Consider the following 20435-nt stretch of genomic DNA (forward strand, 5'->3'; position numbering starts at 1 on the left):
ATTCATAAGAAACATAGTACATAACTACATATAGCAATTATGAAAAATTTCAGAATGCTCTAAATCGAGTTTAAAAGTTCATTAACTATGAAAATTCAGAAGAACAAGACAAATTCATTTATCTATGAACTTTGACTGCACAAGCTCGATGATTTTGATCCGACTTTAAAGCTTGTTTGTCACAGTCAAACAAAACATTGAAGTTTGAAGGTCATTTAAACTGAATTTTACGCTCCTTTGCATATACGTATGAGACAGAGTAAAACATAACTAAAGATGCTTTTTCCACATACGATGGCCTTTGGGACATAATTAATTCATTTACTCATCTTAAGTTTCATATATAAAAGCCACCAGCTATAAAGCATTGATATATGGCTAACCTTAACTTTCTTTTTGACACATTAGATGAAAGTTTTTCAACTATAATTTAGATATATGTTATAGTGCCAGCAAGGTACTGTTTTGTTATACAATCCACTGGACTAGCATTAATATTCATCCAATGAATAACCATTGATATCACAATTTTTATGACAAGGGTAATAAGAGACAATATGAACATTATGACAAAAAAAACATAGAGAAACTGGTCGGTGAGAAACCCATAGTTTATCCGACAATAACATTACATACGCCATATATATACATGTTCAATTAGAAGCCTAAAAGCCCATAAATATTGGGTTGGGCCTTTTATATATGCGTTTATAGCAAACATACAATTTTTTGTCCACCGAGCGTCTTAGTTGCATCAACCATGCTTTTTAGAACGTGATAACTTCATACCGGATTTAAAATACAATGAAAAGAAATAATAAGATTGAATAGGGGAAGAAAGGAAAAAAATTATATACTTAATAGACATTCTCAAGTTAAAATAAAAGAAAATGTTAATTACATTCTTAAGTTAGATCGGAAGGAAAAGATAGAAAAAAAATTGTAACTTTACAATTATTACCTCGTAGCAACATGAAAAAGATAATTGAGATATGATAAATTAGTAATATTGTAATGGGCTATAAACTTTTCCTTCATAATCAGACTGTATTTGGCTGGAAAGTTTTGAAGGAAAAAAGCCATAACTTTTTCTTCCTGTTATTTTTTTTTCTTAAAAGAAAAACTCAAAAATGAAAAAGAAATTTTATTTTTTTCTTTTCCAAACCATTAAATAAAAAAACTCAAGATTACAGTTTAAAAAAATGCCCTTCAAATTGATCACCAATCAATTGAATAGTTACCTAAAACCTACAACTGCTTACAATACAAATATTAGTGTCAAGAAAAATGCCCTTCAAATTGATCACCAATCAACTTTCATACTTTCATATCAACAAAAGACATTCATGACATCATGTCCCATAAAAGTAAGAGAAATAAAAGGTAAAAACATAAAAATTACAAGAAAAAAAAGTCATGAAACGACGTCGTACAGCAAATAAGTTAGCCTACAATTACATCACCTCACAGCCAAATAGGCGGAGGCTCATTCAAATCTATACCCAACCCGCGTCTCCCAACCCCAAAAACCCCCACGGGATTCCTACCCGAACCACCTTCCGCCGCATGCTCACCGGATACGCCACCGTGGTGACAATCACCAACAACACCGGTATGAAACCGAAACAACTCAAGTGGTTGGCTGCCTGGCTGTGGGGCAGCCAACCACTTAATATGCTGGTGTTGGTGGTGGTTGCGGTAGGGTGGAAGGTGGTTCAGGTTAAGTGACAACTGCTGGGGCGTGGATGCGAAGTTGGTTTTGGCGTTGGGACCCCTGAGGGAGCGCGCAGCTGCGTCATAGGCCAATGCGGCTTCTTCTGGGGTGTCAAATGTGCCTAACCAGACACGGGATTTCTTCCACGGGTCGCGTATCTCGGCAGCGTAACGCCCCCATGGTCTCTTCCTCACGCCCCGGTAGTGTACGGGAGTTGACATGAGTAGACTATGGAAGGTTTAGAGAGAGAGGAATAGAGTATTGGAGGAGCGTGGTTTGGAGATAGGTGACAAACGTTTGGATACAACGAATGTGTTGTTCAAAACTAGTTTGTTTGGTAGTAATTGTACTAGTTAATTTAGTAAAAATGTAAAAGTGAATCATTTTTATAATATGTTGATAATAAATTATTTTCTCTTTAGTTGCATATAAATATATGGAGAGAATAAATAACATAACATGTAAATATAAGTAGCATAAAAATAAGTAGCATATACATATATCCTCATTAACTAATAAATTATTTTCTCTTAGTTGCATATAAATATATAGAGAGAATAAGTAGCATCATAATTCAACCCTAAACAAAAAACCTTAATCCCTATTATTAACATACACTTTAAAAGGGAACTCGTGCGATCAAGCTGACAATCATGTCCTCAGGCATACTCATATGTCGTCCATACTCTCTTTACTGTAACATGTATGTTGTAGTTATAGATTTATCATATTTTTCATGTTTGTTTATTACTAAACAGGCTTACTTGGTTATAATTTGGGTCGTACATTTTTTTTAATAAAATAGGCTTAAATGAATTGAATAATTAAATTTAAACATTAAGAATACATATATTTTTAAATAAAAATATATATAAATTTATTTATTTTTAAAAAAAATCAGGCTTGTTGGGTGATTTGAAGCCCTGAGGGACTTTTAACATGTTAATCACATATTTTTCATAAACTACAATAATATAATAAAATGTAAATAGTAATATAACAATACTTAGATTAAGATTTAAAACATATAAAGCAAACTAATAAAAAATTACAACTATTTTACTCATCGCCATTATTTTCTTGGCTCCTCCAAGATGTTTAAGCAAACTCGATCGAAGACTATAATTCGTCTCCCTTTTTCTTGTGTTTGATAAAATAGCTAGTCTCTCGAGTCACTTTTTCGAACATTTGTAAATACTCTTCCATGACGTCGCTTGAAGTTCCGTATGCAGTTGACGAATTGTCGTCGTGCAATTTTAAAAATGAGAAAGTACTAGTTTACATCTCGCATCCTCCTTTTGTTGGAAATATCGATACGTTCTAAATCGCCGAAAATTTGTATGAATAATTGGCGACTCAACCGAAAACAACGCCAAAATTTTTCCAAATCAAAAACCAGAATTCGTGGAAAAATAATCTTTCACCAACTTGTCATGAACAGGCAGACGATCTGGTTCAAGCGGTGGTCGTCTTGTATGTGATTATGAGCTTTTGCATTGCCCGACTAATAGTAGAGTCGCCTCTCGAACCCTAGCAAATATGGTTTCATTCTGTGAATCCGAATCAGGAAGAATGTCGGGCTCGGGGTAATAAAAGCTGGGTGTTGAAAAAGAGTCCGAGTCTTAAAAGAAATTTTAAAAGTGATGAGAGGAGATCGAGATTTTTTTTGGTAGGGTGTTGAGATGAAATAAGGTATATAAATTGGGTTAAAAGAAAAAAAAAATTTATTGTGAATAGTCATATGAAAGATTCTTCCTTGTATTCTGCTTAGAGACTCTCGCTTTGCTTTTATGAAACAGATTCTTCATGATCTTAGTAGCACGATTGATTATGGTATTCTTCTTGTACCAACTTATACTAAGTCTCTTACGGTGTACTTTGATGTTGATTGGGGTGGGTACCCTGACTCCTGGCTACTGTGTTTTTATCGGTCAGAACTTGCTTTCAAGACCGTCTAAACGTCAACCAACAATTTCTCGTTGTAGTGCCGAGGCAGAATACAGGGAGTGGCTAGTGTTGTTGCTAAAACGGCATGGTTACGTAATTTATTGGTGGAACTTAAAGTGCCTTTACAGAAAGCAACGATTATGTATTGTGATAATGCATTTGCAGTATACCTTTCCCATAATCCAATCCGTCATCGACATACAATGCACGTGGAAATGGATATTCATTTTGTTTAAGAAAAGGTTAGTCCCGGTCATGTCCGGGTTCTTCAAGTTTCGTCATCTATTTAGTACGCCGATATTTTTACGAAGGGTTTATCTCGTCAGTTGTTTCATGAATATCGTCATAGTTTTAGTGCTCGTCCCTAGCACGCTCAAACTACGGGGGACTATTAGAGATTATATTGATTATATTTATATTAAAATTACATATAAAATCAACTATATGTTTAGAAGGTTTGATTTTGATTTGTTATTATCTCATTGTATTTCCTCCCCTGTATAATGGGGTTTAGTTTTCATTAATCGATAAAAAATATTGAGATACCATATACACTTTTAATATGACCGTTAGAAACAACACATGGCCCGATCAATATTCCCAATGCCACCCGTTGATGATATACCCCCCCCCCCCTCTTTTCTAATGGCACCCCTCAAAAAAGCCTCGCGCGGTGTTCATGGCTTTGAAGCCCCCACCGCGCCCACAATGAAGCGTTAGCAGCTGATGAAACCATCATTTACACATTCTTCGTATTTTTACCACTAAAACATTCCTAATCCAGATTTTTATGATGATTTTATAAAATACGAAGACGTGTTCGTTATATCGTGGGGCTTATTTCTAACTACATGTTGCCTTTTGGTATAAGCTTATCTAGGATTGAGACACAACAATAAAAAAAAAACAAAAAAAAAACAAAATTTGATGTTTATGTTATATGCAATTGAATACGCATGTACCATCTATCAATTTATTCCTATAACTTATCCCAACGTCACTTATTAGTGGTTTTCTTTCTTCTTCTTATTTTTTTTAATTATTCCCTTTTTCTATTTAAAACATTTTAAGCATTATTTTATTCATAAACACCAAAACATTTTAATGATCAATTGTTCATTAGAATTTAGAAGTAACAGAGTTACTTTCTATTGTAGCGTGATTCTCTTAGAACTACGTATTATGGAGATGAATAGGGCGTCACTCCCCATTAACAAGTAACCATCCCCCACGCCACCTATAACCCGCCAACCCATTTCCACCCTTTTTGTGGGTTCACCCTTATTTCAACCAATCATTTCTTTTGTTCTTTTGTATTTTTTAATATCTTGGTTAACCATAACCCCCCTTCATTACACTTGGTTTTTAAATTGGTTAGTTAATATCTCGTTGCATACGTGGTAGTACGATAACATTACTTTCTAGATTAACAAACTTTTCATCAACACTTTGGTTTAATGGTAAGAGCATTCACATCCCACTCCATATATTTTCCCTATACTTTAGCTAAAAAACATCATTTCATAAATTTATCTATCATTTTTCAAAATTCTTTTACATTCTATTCCATATTCATATCTATAAATTAATTCTTTATTATTTTTTTCTCTTTTGTCTTATTATATAGTAAATGGTGATTAGGATATATGTGATATATTATATGGTATGGATAAAAAATGAGTCCCTATATTTAGGGATTTACTTTAGTTGTCATATAACTCATCCATATAATAGGGAATAGATTGGACAAGTGATTTTGATGATTTTCTTAAAATTTACCCTAAATTATATGAGTTTAACAACTTTAGAGAATGAGTTGAGAATACTCTAAATGTAAAAATAACAATCTAACAGTATGATGTTGGCTCGTTCAAAATTGAAGTTACAGGATCAAATCTTTGCAAGTATAATGATTGTTTAACAAAAATAATACTTTAATTTTTACTGGTATAAATTATTATTTATGGATAAAAACTTATTTATCCATTTTGTGAATATAATATATTTAATTGCAAATCAGTTAACTTATTTGAGATGCATAAAAAATCTAAGATTATTATTCTTTAATAATATTATATAATATTTAACGGCAGAAGCTCTATTTTTTAAGATAAGTATAGACTTGAAAATAATATATTATGTGAATAAATAGGTTTTAGTGGTGGACTGTACAAAAGTGACGTAAATGTCGAATGTGAAGCAGACAGCCGCTTGTTTCGTCCTAGGCCCCCTTTGACTCGAACCACCACTGGACCGAACCGGACCCCCCCTGAGTCGAACCACCCTCTAAAAAGTTTAACATGTTTTGTTTGGTTGGACACAATCACCAAAATGGTAAATTTCAAGTACATTCTTATTTATGAACACAGGAATGCTGTAAATATAAAGGTGTATAGTGTTACTAGAAACCCAACTAGAATAATATTTTTGGAGGCATATTTGGACCATGTCATCTAATATCATATACGTCTTATGTCCGTAAAAAAATATAAAACTAATCTTATACTCAATCACGTAACGATATGTTTCTTATTTTGGGTTACTGATAGGTTTCGAATTTGTCACTCTCTTTATTTGTTTTGTAAACTTTGTTTTCAGCCTCTTGCTGATATTATTTTTATTAATAAAATAGTTGTTCAAAAAAAAAAAAAAGAGAGAGAGGAAGAGGAATCTGCTCCGAATAATATAAGGGAAAATTATCAAAATAGTCTTTTAATGGTGAGAGATTTCAAATTTATCTTCTCAAAATGGTTTTTCCAGATTTGTCCCTCTTCTAACGCATCGCCAGAGGTAGTCCCACCGACGAGTTAGCAAACACATAGTCGACGATGCGTTAGCTATCTAAACATAGGGTTAAAGATGTGTTTAGTCGTTTGTTTGTTTGTTTTTTTTAATATTATATTATTATAACTAGTTTTACTTATATTTGGTTTTCTTTTATAACATTTAATATATAAAATTTTATATAATTTCGAATATACCGTTGAGACATGTTTTTTGTTTATCTACGAACCTACATAAACTTACTCAAAACCAAGCGGTGTTAAATTGGTATCGAAATGTTCAATAAAATTTGATCCGACATGGTTTAAAAATATTGTCAACATGTAGATAAAAAAAGCATGTCTCAACGGTACATTCGAAATTAAATTAAATTTTATATATTAAATGTTATAAAAGAAAACCAAATATAAGTAAAACTAGTTATGATAATATAATATTAAAAAATCAAACAAAAGGCTAAACACATCTTTAACCCTATGTTTAGATGGCTAACGCATCGTCGACGATGTGTCTGGAGGCCAATGCGTCGTCGACGATATGTTTGGAGGCTTAACACATCGCTGACTATGTGTTAGCTAACTCATCGGCGGGATTACCTAATACATCACCGGCGATGCGTTAAAATAGTGACAAATCAAGAAAACTCCTTTTAAGGGGACAAATTTGGAATCTCTCATCGTTAAGAAGTTATTTTGGGAATTTTCCCATAATATAACTTATATATAATACGATAAAGTAATAATATACTATAACATACGAATCTACATATTCATTTACTCTTGTTAATCTATCTCTAGTCATAGAAGGTAATTTCAGGTGAATGGTCTCTTCAAAATTATTAAATATAGTGTATTGAAGAATCTTTATGATGAACATGTACACCAACCGACGAAATGTAAGAATAAAGCCAGGCCCTAGTTGATTGGTCTTTTCAAATCTTTTACAGAAAACACAATACTGATATGTTTATATTTACATGTTTATCTTAAGTAAATACTTTAAACATGGTAAGAAAGATTTGAATCCAATTATTATGAAAGATTTGGTATTTGAATTTTTTGCTAAAAAGTTTGAGGAACCAATGGAAGAAACGCCGATATTGGAGACAAATAATTTAAAGACTTTGAGCGATTCTGAAGCGAATGGGCTGATCTCTCCTTTCTCTTTGTCGGAAATTAAATATGCGGTTTGGGAGTGTGCGGGAGATCGTTCTCCGGGTCCGGATGGGTTTAACTTCAGATTTTTTAAACGCTTCTGGAACTGCTTTCAAGATGATTTTCTGAAGATCTTTTATGAGTTTTTTAACGAGGATTCGTTTACCTTTGGGTGCATGTCCTCTTTTATTGTTCTAATTCCCAAAAGTAAGGACCCTGCTACGCTGGGGGACTTTCGGCTGATTAGTTTGATTGGGTGTATTAACAAGGTTATATCCAAAGTGTTGGTTAGAAGAATTAAGATGATAGTTGGGGATTTAATTTCGGATGAGCAATCGGCTTTTCTCGCCAACCGGAGCATTTTGGATGGCCCTCTAGTTATGAACGAGACGCTCGCATGGTTAAAAAGGTCAAAAAAGAAAGGCTTATTCTTTAAAGTAGATCTAGAAAAGGCGTACGACTTGTTAAATTGGGGCTATTTGGATTCGATTATTGAACAAATGAGGTTCCCTTTAAGATGGCGAAAGTGGGTAGCGGCTATTTTGAAGGCGAGTCGGGCTTCGGTTTTGGTAAATGGGTCTCCGGCCCCGGAATTCCAGTGCTTTCGGGGGCTAAGACAAGGTGATCCGTTATCTCCTTTCTTATTCATTATCGCTATGGAAGGTCTTTCGGGTATGATGAAGCGTGCGGTGGATATAGGGGTATACTCCGGATTAAAATGTGGAATGGAAGGCCCGATATTATCACACTTTTTATACGCAGATGACGTGATTTTTATTGGCGAATGGAGTCACCAAAACGCGCAGAATTTATGCCGGATTCTTCGGTGTTTTTATTTGGTTTCGGGGTTAAAAATAAACTTATCCAAGTGTCGACTATTTGGAATAAAAATGGAGCCTTTAGAGATGGAAAATATGGCTGTTATTCTTCACTGTAAGGTTGGATCAATTCTATTTCAACACCTGGGGCTTCAAATAGGTGCAAACATGAACTTGATCAACTCATGGGATCCGGTCGTAGAACTTTTTAAGAAAAGACTCTCTCGGTGGAAAGCCAGAAACTTGTCGTTCGGTGGTCGTGTTACGATTTTAAAGTCAATTTTAAACTCTCTCCCTAATTATTATTTTTCGTTATTTAAAGCCCCTTCGGGGGTGTTGGATAAACTCGATCGGCTGCGGAGATTATTTTTTTGGGGTGGTTCGGTAGAGAAGGCCAAGATCAGTTGGGTAGCTTGGGAAAAAGCGGCGGCTCCGTTCGAGTATGGGGGTCTCGGTTTGGGTTGCTTACGAGGCGCAAATGCATCGTTACTTGCCAAATGGTGGTGGCGATTTAAAAACGAAAGAGGAAAGCTGTGGTGGAAAGTAATATGGGCTATACATCATTCGTCAAGGTCTTGGTCATTCATTCTGGTGAAAGTGTCGAATGCGGGCCCATGGCGGCAAATAATAAATATCTCCCCAATACTTGAATCATCCGGGATTGCGTTGAGTAGGATAATTCGGACGGTGGTAAAAGGCGGGGAACAAACGTGGTTTTGGTTGGACAATTGGATCGGCGACCGACCCTTTGTGAACAATTTCCGTCTCTTTTTCAAATGAAAAATCAAAGTGGTGTTCGGTGGCTGATCGACTCTTTATGGTAGATGATATGATATGCGGGAGATGGGATTGGTTCAGAGACCCAGGCGGGCCGGTTCTTCTGGGAGAGTTCAGGGGGTTACTGACAGCTTGTAAACAGGTGATACTCGAACCCGGTAACGACAAGCAGTGTGGTGTGGAGATTCCTCAATGAATTTTTCTGTTGGGTGTCTAAAAGGGATGTTGGTGGAGAACTCCTTGGTAGCTCCAGAATATGTTTTTATTTGGAATAATTGGATCCCTAGAAAAGTGAGCTTTGTAGCTTGGAGGGCGGTGTTAAATAGACTACCAACTCTTGATGCGTTAGCTAGAAGAAATATTCCGGTGAGATCGACTATTTGTCCGATATGTGGATGTGTTGAGGAGTCGGTAGACCATGTCTTTACTTCTTGTGGGTTAGCTCAAATGGTGTGGAGTTGGGTTGCTCAATGGTGTAAGGTCCCCCCTATTTATGCCTTTTGTGTACGGGATTTGGTCGATTTACACAAATTTGTTTCGTTTCATAAAGATAAGACCAAAATGTTCCATGCGGTTTGCTTAGTTACGTTGTGGTGTATTTGGAAGAAACGAAATGCCTTGGTTCACAAAGGGACTTCTATCCAATTAAATAATTTGACGGAAGAGATAAAAGTGCTCGGTTTTCTTTGGATAAAGAACAGGTCGAAAAGGTTCGGGCTTTCGTGGGAGGATTGGTGTACATTCCGTTTGTAATGTAGTAGCTTATGTTGGGTGTGTTTGTTATTGGTGGTTGTATTAGGTGTTTCTAGCTCCTTGCTAGAGTTTTAATAAAAAATTTGTTGATCGTTCAAAAAAAATATATGGTAAGAAAGAAAGCCTGAAAAGTTAATGCTACGAGAGTTCGAGCATGCTAGACTTTCAGTTAAGATCATCTCCAACAATTTTTTATTCAAACCAGTCTCATTACGTCACATCAGCTTTTTTAAAAACCATCTTTTTTATTCCAACAATACACCTTCTCATACCATATTTTCATTTTCACATCATCACTACTTTTACATTTATTTTAAATAAAAATTTCACAATACTTTAAAATATTTATTTTTTTATAACTTTTATTTAAATAAATAGCAATACAATAAAAATTTAGTAAAAAATAGATTAATTAAAATATAACAAATAAATAAACAAAAAAATTTACATAATTTAAAATGCCAATTAATAAATCGATAATAAAATCGTTAAAAATAGATAATAAAATCAAATTAAGCATTGTAACATAGATAATAAAATCGTTAAAAAACTAGTCGTTTTACAAATTAGTCATTATAAAATTTAACCGTTAAATTAGTTGTTACGTAAAAAATACACAAACAAAAAGACTTGATTTTCGAAATAAATATAAAAAATACTTGGGGAATGTAAACGTACAAATAAAATTAACGTGCTAAACGTGAGAATTAAGTAGAGTAATTATATATATAAGTAGAGTAATTATGTAGTTACTTTATGATAAGTACTCTATGATATAATTACATAATTACTCTACTTGTATATATAATTACCTCGGCATGTTTCACCGCCTTTGGTCGGGGTGTTATATATATTTTCATATTCCATTTCCCTTTACATTTTGTTTTTATTATATTTTTACATTTTTATAAAAATATATATTAACACATTATTTTGCTATATATTTTAAAATACTTGGTGAAATCCAAAAATTAACAACAAACAATGTTTGTTAATGACTGAGAAGAATATATATAATTATAAATGTTATCATTAACATATTTTACTATGTATATTGTTGAACATTATAAAGAAAAACAAAACATAAACATGCTTTCATTTCATTTTACAAAGTAATTTTTTTAATTATTAAATCATAAATCTATGTTTAAAAATTGATCATTTTTTAAAAATCAATCTATGTATCTATTATTATTATTATTATTATTGTTGTTATTATTATTATTATTATTATAAATTATCATACAAATTTATAAATTATAAATATACGCTTTAAATTTATTAATTTATTTTTTTGAGTAATTTAGTAAATTGTATATTTTTAAGTTAATTTAGTAATTATATGCCAATCACTTTCATATATACAAAATTTATCATATTTAATTTTTTGTTTTTTTAACAAGGATTGTTTCGGGTTTTGTGGGACTTAAATTTGGTTTTAACAGTAAAAAATTGGTAAATAGATTGTTTGATACAAGTTAACTACATTTAGTTCAAATTTTGTTATGGGTCAAATTTGTTACGGGTTCAAAGTGTTGACTTGAAAATGTCAAACGGATGAAAGTTCGAATTTTAAACATAACTTGGGTTTCAAATTTATTTTTAAGGATGTTTTTGAAAAAAAAATCAAAAGGTTCAGGATTTGGTAAATTGACTGATTTCACTCGACTATTAATATTTAAGAATAAAAAGTGAACACTTACGACATGTCACCCCAAACCTATCAATGCTACTAACTTGTATCAACTTTGAAACATTTGTGTCAACAATAACTTTTCCTTCAATGGTGATTAGAATGTTGTATGGGAAGCATGTCATGCAAAACTATGCTCAAATAAAGCAAAATATTCACAAAATTGAAGGTGTTAGCATGTAATTATTTATGTTGTCAAACTTATCAAAATCATTTTCATAGTTTAGCTTAGAAAAACATAGTTCTTGAAGAACACGTCGTTATAATTTAATGTTCTCATTTTCTTCTATGGGTTGTAAATTGATAAATATATCAATAAAGGTAACGCTCCTTCAAGTATTTAAGCTTAATGATCAGAACTACTATTGTATGACTATTGTGTAGAAGTTTTCTTCCTGAATTATTTCAATTATACATATATGATACTAATAATGAAAGTTTCAATAAAATGAGTGTTTTCGGATAAGTTTTTGCATGTGCATTTTTTTATTAAGTTCATTTAAAAAATCATTTTCAGATGTAAATAAAATCAATTTATATATGCACAGTATAGATACAACAATATATGTAATACACTTTTTCATATACGTTATGTAATTATTTCATTTACTTGTAATTTTATAATTTGGATAATCCCGTGTATTACACGGGCTCTAAAACTAGTATGTATATATATAAACGAAAGCTTGTAACGAGATTAATTGACAAAAACAATTACTGATGTCGGTTTGATAAAATAATATTTATTTTATATATAATATTGATTAATAAATCATTTAAACCATAAAAACAATTAACTAAAACTAAAAGAGTAAAAATTGGGCTGGCTGGGGTTCAAAATTGCGTCCCTGGCCGGCACCACAGCTGAACACACACACCCCACCCAACTGGGTCGGGGCGTCAGTTGGTAACCAAACGCAAACGAAATATTATAATCAAAAAACAGTTCATCCAAATCTCCTATAAACCCTAACAATCTGAATTGATCAAACGGTTGTATTGCATTAACTTTAGGGTTAATGCAATACATGTTAAAACGATCATGTTACATCTAACAATTACCTTGAAAGATGATGAATCGATGATCAAAGATGAGCTGAAGCCGACGGCCCTAAAACCAACTGATTTGATGTTTTGCATGTGATGATAAAATTATGCTTAGGGTTTATGTTAGCGATATGTACAGGAAACTATCAACAAGTTTAATTAGATTTTTATGATGTCTAAATGGTGTAACCCAAAATAGCAATGACGGCTCATTTTATTTGTAAATTTCAATCGTATTGATCATGATTTCCAAAATAATAGTGTCGGTATAATACGTAATACAAGAAATAAACGATCTGGTGATTAATTCCAAATAAAATCCGAGGATTAAGGGGCACGGATCAAATGGGTTGGATTTATAAACTGGATACGGGTCTGGATCGGGGAAAACGGGTTTGGATCCTAGTTGTGTTATAATATAATTTAATCTTTATTCAAATTTGCAGATTGATCCTTGTAGTTTATGTGTGGATGCATAAGAGGTTAAAACTATAGCGGCATGTTAGATCCAAATGTCACTGAAACCCTAATCGTTTGAATCGATCGCGCCACTGGTTGGTTAAATCGCTATAAAGCGTCAATAAGGAGTACCTTTGCGTGGCTCAGTTACATTCGCATGTTCCTTATGTTGTTAAAGTAGCTAGGGCTTTGGAGATGTTAACCGATGTTGTCTTTCAACGATCGCCTTTGTTAAACGACAACTCCAGATTATAACTATTTATGATAAGAAGTTGTTAGAGTATGACGCCGAGAAGCAGTTGGTTGTGTGTTTGGATATCGCGTGAAGCGGGAACATGTGTTAGAACGTTATGTGTTCATTCAGGGTTAATTTTGATGGACATATGTAGGAATTTAGAAGAGTAAGGTCAGGGATAATGGGGGGAAAGGATGATATGATAATTATATACATACTATTATAGATGCACAATGGATGTCTTATAAATAATCATCGTAGTCCAATTGGTTGTGTGTGTTGTACTTGATCTGACTAGACCCGGTTTGAAACCCATGGTGCACGATTTTCTTATTATTTTTTGAGGAAAATAGTTTAACAGAACGAGGGCTCGAATTGCATATATTAAAAAACCACAAGGTTGCAAATTGCAAGGGTATTAGTGTCTTTATACATAAAACTAAATTTGGGACTAACGACTGGTTCCAATTGCAAAAAATCACTTGGTTGATTCTTGCGTTTTAGGTCTTACCGCATTGGTCAAAATATAGTATTGTGTATCATCCACTTTTTAATAATTAATAAAACAATTAAAAAAAAAGAATGGATCAAAATAGTGTAGCAAACCATATTGATTGATTTAATAAGTCCGCCTGCCTAGCCAATTTGGTTTACTTTATTCAAAAACTAAAGTTACTAGTTCGACTTAAAAATTCTGTTAGTACCCAGCCGTATTGAACTATGAAATATTGCTAATCTAGGTTGTCAAACGGGTCTTGTTCGTAGGACAAGGGTTGAATTCAACACAAACTTGAAAATTTTACATGGACTCGAATATGACATGAAATAAAATTATTTCTAACACGAGGCCAACGTGAGCTAGCACGACCCTTTACTCTTTTATACCATAAAATTATGCACTTATATCATAAACTAGAATACATATCAAACAATAAAATTTAAACACTATAAAACATGAGGCTTATTGCCTTATTACTCTTTTATATCTTCAAGATATCAATGTAAGATACCTAACTAAAGGTACGACACAATACATTTTTCAGATAATATAAAATTAAAGAGTCAACCAACAAACTAGTCATGTCAACTAAGAATACACTCGTTTAATTAAACGCGTACACATGTTCAACCCGTTTGTTTGATCCTAATATATTTATATAATAGAAAACCAAAACCCACAAATTTTACATTTATATTAGTTCGTGTATTTTTATGGACGTAACAAATTGACATTAAGCCAATAAAATTAGCTCAACTACTATTGAAGAGAAACTGGATATTTGGGTTAGAGATTGCAAAATCTTAACATGGCCGACTTTGAGAATCCTCATAACATTTTGGGCTTGGGACAGGTAACAAAAATGCAGGACAAGTTATATAGATTTTTGTGTCTTTTTTAGATTTGATTTAATAGTTTAAAACTATTATTGGCTTTTGTATGACAATTTTCTAAAGAGACTAAAGAAGAATAAGACACATACAAAATATGTTGTGTCGTTTCTAAGACTTGAACTTGTAACCTTTGCATTTTCTTACAATGAGTTTTCCAACCGAATTAAGGAAACTTTTATGTACATCAATTGGATGTATAACGTAAACATATTACTTTAAACGTATATAATAAAAAAAAATTTGGATCCTTCAGAAGTCTGGGCTCAGAGCCGTAGTCCCCTGCCTCCTCCCCCCTTTTGAACTGGGTCAAGATCTCAAGTTCGAATCCGATTTCAAGTTCCCAGCCAAGTTTTACCTTAGTGGTCATTGGCGGTGGACTTTTCCGTGAAACATGGTATGTTTCGCTACCACACGCTGGCTATGACTGCGGATTTATGGGTCGCCTTTTATCCACCCGGGCTTTATTTGTAGGTCGTTAAAGATAATATCATTCTTATTTTAGTTTGAAAAATGGAAGCGGCAATTATTGACATTTGTGAATTGCGATACATGCATGCATGTTAGGCTGAGGGGTGTGGGGCTTCAACGGGGGCGCTAGAGCCCCTCCGCTCGCGCCCCCAGGCGCTAACACCACACCACCGGGGCGCTAGCGCGAAAAAACATGCAGGCGTGATGGGGTTAGCGGCAGAAGAGAGAGTAAAGTGGCATAGGGGAGTGTGCAAAGAGCCGTTGGTTTATATAAAGAGCCGTTGGGCTCTTATTTAATTAAAAAAATCGTTTTTTTTCCTATATAATACCCCATTTCACCCGTATCAATCACCACAACTTCAAACATTCACCCAAAATCAACTCATCTTCCCAACTTTTTTTTAAAAAAATGGCTGGAAATTGGTACCCAAACCTTGATTCAGTCGTCACCGCACCAACCGATGTTTTATTCGGAGCCGCAAGAATCATCCGGCTTTCAACCATCCAACACACAACCGTCTCCTAACTTTGTTGTTCCGGAGACAAAAGAATCACACGGTGAAGCTACGGGACCAAAAAGACGCGTCCATCGGAAAAAACAACTTGCAACGGACGGGTCGGGACCGGCTTCGACTCCGAGGACGAAACGGAAAGCCACTCCGTGGTCATCGGATGAGAAGGAAGCCTTGTGTCGGGCTTGGATAATCATTTCTGAGGATCGGCGTTGCGGTAATTGTTTTAACGTTTTTAAAAATGATTTTTAATAAAAAAGTTAAATGGAAATCTAATTTATTTATTCATTTTGCAGCCGACTACCAAAAGAGCAAGATTTTTTGGACAAAGGTTAGGGAGACGTTCTATACGCTCGTTGGGAGTACAGAGCGGAACGCCGATATGATTTCGGGTCGGTGGTCCGAAATCAGAAAATTTGTCGGCTTGTTTACTAATCTTTTCAACAGGAACAGTGGTCGTATGAGACCAAGTGGCAGTGATGATTTGGCGGTTTACAATTTCATGGTCGAAGAGTGGAAGCAGGAGTGTTTGCGGAGGTATGGGATGGTGAAGACGTGGGACGATTTAAAGTTGTGGGAGAGGTTGAAAAGGTGTTCCAAGTGGGTTGAGCTGGTGGCGCCGGACGTTGATGCGGAAGTAGGGCCGAAACGGACTAAAACTAGTTCGTCTGGAGCGTATAGCACTTCAACCGGGTCGGATTGCCGCGTTGGATTCGACCTAAACATTGCGGGGGAGGAAACGTCTTCACCGCCGAGGAGGCGGCCATTGGGAAGGGACGCCAAGGGGAAAAAACCGGCTGAGGGGGAAGCCTAAACATCGCCAATCTTGTTGAATCCCTCAATAAATTCAACAAAACCATGGAGGTGGTCTCTAATGACAAAAAGGAAAAAAGTCGAATGAGAGATTTGGACTTTCTTACTAGAGACTTCAGTAACCTAAATCCGGTCGATCAAATGCTAATGGAAAAGCAAAAGGAACGTATCCGAAAGAGGTTGATCGAAGAAGACCAAGCCGAAGAATAAGAATAATGTTTTTTTAGTACTTTAATTTTTATTTTATTTTTAGATATTAATGTGTTTTTTTATTAATGTGTGTTTTTTTTAATTATTTATGAGTTTTTTAATAATACGTTGTTTGAATATATTTATAAAAAAAAAAAAAAATTCGCTGGAGCCCCTCCACACCAGGGCCAGGGGCTCCAACACCCCCCTTATCCAGTTTCTCTTTCTGTCACACGTCATAATATTATTGGTTGGAGCCCCCATTAAAGCCCCCCACACCCCTCAGCCTTAAGAATGATTTAATCTAAAGTCGCATCATAATAATAAAGATAACGGCGTCGTTAACCTTGTGGAGGGTAAAGGGAGCTGAACCCTGACAAGGAAACCGTCACCGCTGTCGGCGTTATGACAAGACAAAAGCAAAGTAAGCCAACTACAACCACTAAAGTCATTGGGCCCGGTTAACCATTGTTTTGACACGTGTGGATTTGTGGGACCCGTTACTAGATATGTTTTTTTTTTTTTGTCAGATGCTCAATAAAATGGTTTACTACAAAAAGGCCTGCAGTTGCAATCAAGTGTTACCACCTAACAATTGTACTTTGTTACTTTTTAAAGGACCTATTCTATTAAATGTTGACATTATCAGTCCTTAATCCGCTTATCTTGTTTATGTTTTGCTACTCGAGATTAGTTCGTTATAATGTTTTAATTGAATGAAGCTTAAATGGAGCCTACGCTTCAACTTGAAATAAGTTTGTATTAATAAACATATTACTTTAACTTCACTTGTCGAGCTTAAGTAGTTATGAGTATATCAAGAGTATACTTTATAGAATTTTTTTAATATTATATATATATATATATATATTTATATAATAACCGTTATTATATATAAGTTATTACAAATTGGTTAAATAATATATATTTTTAGATTAAAAAGTTACAATTTAAAAGCATGTAATAACTGTTATAGCAAAATTAGCAAGTAAATAATAACTCATGTGAGTTCGAACATGAAAAACTACTCATGAATCATGAGCTCAAATTGAGCTCTAGAAAAAAATATGAAATGAGCAAAACTCAAACTTTATAAATAAAACTCAAAACGAAGCTATATGAGCTCGATTTCTTACGAGTTTGATTTCCTTGATCTCTTAGCAAAAGAGGTGGTACATGTAATTCAATTGAAGTCCGGATAAATGTTCATACTTTACTACCAAATTAATTACCGATCGACAAATACATCAAAAGTTGGGTACAAATTTATCATTTGGTGTATAATATTTAAAATAAAAATTAAAATAATTAAAAAAGTCTTCATTTATAGGAACTCCTTTCTCCATGTAATCTCTCGTCACTGATGCATCATCTTTCTGTAACATCGAATTAATTAAATATATAAATCAAAGTCATTGGTTGTTCAAATAATCAAATTGTTATCAAGTCATCAAACACTACTTATTTTCACAAATATGTGTTAGCAAGAAACATGAGAGGAATTGAGGGGTGTCCATATTATGTTGACATCTTTTACTTTTTGAACGATTACACTCTCAAAAGTAAGAGTCTTTACCATTCAATTAATGCTAAAATATGTAGGTTTATATTTTTAAGTAACACAAATAAATATATGGGTAGGTTTATATCCATGTAATGTATCACCTACAAGAAATTATATATACGGTTTGTAAAATGCACAAATATGTCCCAACTATTTTTTTGTAGGTGATACATTATCATGATAAGTTTAATATGCTATCAAATTGTTGTTTACTTGTTAACAACATTTTGTGGCTATCCAAATTTTGAAAACGGAAAAGAGAAAACAGATAACGTGGAATAGTAAAGAACACTACGGGCAGGACATCTGACAGCCAATGGAAGCATATGTATACGACTCACGACTTATTAGGTGGACCAAAATCACCCAACAAACATCTATTCTTTGCACAAATCATAAAAATATATATCTTTTAATATTGTAAAAATAGTTGTTGTGATTTTGTATGTTTAATAAATTAAGGGTGTTGCTAAACGTATCTCATACTCATCCATTTTTACTAAACATACATGCTCCCTTAGGTTATACATTAATACAATTTAGACATTTTTTTTTGTCATTTTGTTATCTTTATTATCATTATTATTTTTATAAAAGCATTTTTATTCTATTTTTATTTAACAACTTTTTTTTCGATGTATCTTTTTATGTATATTTAAAAGCCTTTAATAAAAACATATTTTTTCTTAGTTAGAAAAACGTTTATTTCTTATCTAATGAACATTGCTTTTCTTGTTTTAAAAAATGTTTTTTTTTCTATACTTGTTTAATCTTTTGAAGAGCGTTTTTTTAAATTAAGAGAGTTTACATTCTTTTATAAAAAATCATATTAGTTTTTACAAATAAAAAGATTAAATAACATACAACTTGATAAACAAATGTGGCTCTTTTCTCAAGTAACACTAACTCATGTATCTAAACCTAAAAAAAATCATATTATTATGAATACATTTTATAAAAAAAACTAGCTAGAGAAAACATACAAAACTTTTTAATACATGTAAAAAAATGAACAAACTTTTAATAAGATCTTAATGAAATAAAATAATAAAATCAATAACAAATATATAAAAAAATTGTAAAACAAAAATAAAAACTTAATAGTTTTTTATTTGATATTTTGAGGGAATTATTAAACAAAATAAGAGAAATTATAATGTCAATTACAAATATTAAGAGGAAATAAAAGTTCAGAGAGGATGTATAATTAGCAAGGGGAGAGATACGTTTAATATGACCCTCACTAATTTATTACAATAAGAACATTTCACATGTAATTACAACATTTTGCGTCACATGACATTGAAAAGGAAAATTTTCTAAATTTTCTTTTTTTGTTTTTTTTGAAGAGAGAACCACAAAATATTCATAATTGGAAGTCACTAACTCTAGAAATATCCTTTTCAAGCCTGTTGGTGATGACTTGTTTTTAGGTAGAATGACAAGTTTAGGTGGTCTAATAATCAGTCGAAACATGTGACAAAACGTCATCCCGACGTGATTCAAACTCAAACGCAGTGTACCGACGTAAATGCCACCCATATGTTTGTATCGCCCCCGAAAACTGCCACTCATGCTCTCGTCGACGACGTGTTTCAGTTACATGTCGTCGAGGCATAGATTTGAAAATACGTCTGATTTACCTTGGGAGATATGTGAAAATTTGTGTCTTGTTTCTGACAGATCTTTGATACTTTTGCCGCTATAATTCTAAGGTAATTGGAGGTTAGAAACAGAGCTTGAGAAACAAACCTTATTTTTCCTGTGAAAGCCATTTTAGATATGCTTTGGCGGCCAACCCGTCCTCCATCCCAATCTCTGTAATTACACTAAAAAATCAGTATATTTCTCTTTGTCTTGTTTAACGTATATTTAAAAGAAACGGGGCAAACAAACTATCCCAAATTTTAAAAAAAAAATCATTAATTTTTCTCTCTCATTCAATCACAACCACTTATAATATTATCCTTTAATTTGCAGAGCCCTTTCACAAAAAATTAGGGGATACGTTGAGAATACTCTAAGACTGCAAATCTTGATGTGCGCCCTCTTCGACAAACATTTAAACAAACACGGCTCAAACTTTTTTCACGAATTGTCGGCAGTGGGGATCACA

General features: G+C 33.4%; 1 pseudogene; it reads right to left on the reverse strand.

The window, feature by feature from the left end:
* Nucleotides 1-1463: 1463 nt before the first annotated feature.
* Nucleotides 1464-1959, reverse strand: LOC143570971 (ethylene-responsive transcription factor 12 pseudogene; annotated as a pseudogene).
* Nucleotides 1960-20435: the final 18476 nt, after the last annotated feature.

This window comes from Bidens hawaiensis, unplaced genomic scaffold (assembly GCF_021521415.1).
Source record: "Bidens hawaiensis isolate Kalapana, Puna unplaced genomic scaffold, B.hawaiensis_p1.1 tig00025178_1, whole genome shotgun sequence".
In the NCBI taxonomy this organism is placed as follows: domain Eukaryota; kingdom Viridiplantae; phylum Streptophyta; class Magnoliopsida; order Asterales; family Asteraceae; genus Bidens; species Bidens hawaiensis.